Here is a 2,688-nt window from a genome sequence, read left to right on the forward strand (position 1 = left end):
AACCAAATCCGTCAAATGATGTCTACAACATAAATTCATCATGTAATCTAGAAACTCTTTCATCCTTGTTAATTTCTCACTTTCTCTTCATTACTTACTCTCGTTTTGGTCACCTCTTTCAAACTTAAACAAAAATTAAAAAAAAGTCGACTATACTTGCAATCCAACTCAATTAAAAAAAATAAAAAAGTGAACAATTAATAATTTAATTAGCCCTTTCAATTTGGCGTATGAAAACAGTTTCCAAATCAGGAGTAAAGAACTCTCTAATACTGTAACTCTAATTACATTTCAATGTAGCTTTTCCCTTTTTTGGAGCCGGCGGTGGCAACAATCTCACCGGAATTTTTGCTTCTGAACTTGTCGGCGTGGTTGAAAATTCGTCAATTTGACTTTTGTCCACCGGATTTGTATAAATAGGCTTTAACGGAGCTCGTAAAGGAATACCGACAATAACCCATTTTTTACCATCGAATTCTAATCCGCTCTCCGATTGATGCTTGCCGGAAAACCCCATGATTTAATGATTTATCCCAATTGCAAGAAAACCGAATTAATATAGGAAGGAAAATAAGGAACAAAGTTTAGAGAGAAGAGAATAAAAAAAAGATGGATTCGTTTGATTGTGTGGGGGTTGGTTGAGAAACCAAAAGGACAGTGATGAAGAAAAGAGAGGTGTGAAAAAGATAATGGAAGGAGAGGAATGAGACTTCTTTCTTTCTCATATATTAAAATAGGAATGAGATTTTTTTTAGAGGGAGAAATTAACAAGGTTTAGAGAGAAAAGAGACAAAGAAAAAGAAAAAATTAAAAAGAAATGAAGAAGATGGTGTATTTGATTTTTATTTTTTATTTTGGAGTTTATTTGTGATAATTAGATAATAAGGGAGGTTCATGTATAAAATAAATAAATATAAAGATCAAATTAACTCTTTTCCCTTTGACGTTTAACACCGTTAGTCAATTTGGTATGTGTTTGCTAACGGAATGAAGTACTTGGTACCATTTTACAAACTTTTAAACCACATGAGTGTTGTTCGAAAACAGGTGTAACCACAAGGTTTATTTTTGTACTTTTTCCAAACTAGTATGCTTTATGAATTAGGAGTCTAAGATATATTCTTTAGCGTTTAGCATTTATGAATTGAGATCTAAAATTTATAAATTATGACATAAATTCATATTTTATTTGTGATGTATAAAAAATAATAACATATTAAGAATTAAGTTTTGTAATATGATACTTGTCACGGGACCGATCCAAAAGCCTAGCCATTGCCTCGTGTGGCGCCGAGGTTTCCCCGAGACTCGGCCATCCTACACCATCCGAAGGGGTTTATCCCCTTTTAATCATTAAGCATCCCGTCAATTCATATATCCGTAATCCGTCCCGGAGGGGTTTACCGTGGTTAAACCTCGATATATATATATATATATATATATATATATATATATATATATATATATATATATATATAACCCGCATTATGGGTCCACCCAAAGTGTCTGTCGGCATTCCACCCGAATGGAGACATCCGCCTCCCTTCCCGAAGGTCGGATGTCCGACTCTCCTAGTCCCTAGTGGACTAAGGTGGATCACTTAAACCAGTCCCGACAACTGGCCCAGGGGTTGGCGGAGATCCGACGCCTAAGACCATGTCCCCCCTATAGTGTTTCTTATGCTGAGTCCAAACCCACATCTAGTGGACATTCATATGTTCCATTCACCACTCGCCAATATTTTCCCTAGTCGACATAGTCGACGGGCCCGATCTTCATGCCGTTGCCGCAACTTCTCGTCGATGGCTTGGCCTTCCACAATTCTACCGCAAATCTTCCCCAATGCCTTTCCCACGCCAATGCCAACGCCTTGGCCCATGCCGCGGGCGGAGATTTAAAAAAAAAAGGTTTTGTGATATGATTTAATTATAATTTTTTATAATCAAATATGATTTTCATGTAAATAGCCCTTTAGAAAACCAATTCAAATTTTGCGTTATTTATTTCACATTTTTCTTATTCTATCCTTTTTTTAGAATACTTCTACTCTATCCTTTATGCTTAACTTTTCACTTTGTTTTCATTTATTATTGCAATTTGTTTTTTCAACTTTCCTCATTCATAGAATTTTTATTAATGTCTTTTACAACTTTGTATGAAGAATTAAAACGTCTTTTACAACCTTGATTACAAGATGATATAGATGGCATGACTGTTAGGGTTTGACGGCTAACCCTTGTCTTATTCCTCAAGTCTTCAACTCACTGATCTCCATGGATTTCTTCAATCACACGGACCTCTTTTCTCAATAAGTGTAGAACCAGCAATTAGGCTCGACGAGTTCGGCATCAGCAAAATATAGGACTGTGTCTTTTAAGGAGGCTTTAACGAAAGAAAAATATGCGACTTCGGTATTTCTGAGTGCTCTGCCCACCATCTTCGATGTCGGGGGTTACAAGGCCATAAAAGGTGGAAGCGTGCAAATTTGTAACTCTAAGGTGGAAGCGTGCAAATTTGTGGTAATCGGACTCTTGACGTTGGCGAAGGGCGAATCCCTATGGAAGCACCAAGAGCTAAAACAGAAGTTAAACTCTATTTGGGGAAATTCTTTTGATTGGAAGCTAATTTTCAATTGGCAGGGAATTTGACAGTATTATTATGTCCGATGATGAGGATTTGAAAGATGTA

At 36.3% G+C, this 2,688-nt stretch overlaps 1 pseudogene; it reads right to left on the reverse strand.

The window, feature by feature from the left end:
• Positions 1–205: 205 nt before the first annotated feature.
• LOC136219109 (cyclin-dependent protein kinase inhibitor SMR6-like) lies at positions 206–527 on the reverse strand (annotated as a pseudogene).
• Positions 528–2,688: the final 2,161 nt, after the last annotated feature.

Source organism: Euphorbia lathyris, chromosome 1 (genome assembly GCF_963576675.1).
Source record: "Euphorbia lathyris chromosome 1, ddEupLath1.1, whole genome shotgun sequence".
Classification (NCBI taxonomy): Eukaryota; Viridiplantae; Streptophyta; class Magnoliopsida; order Malpighiales; family Euphorbiaceae; genus Euphorbia; species Euphorbia lathyris.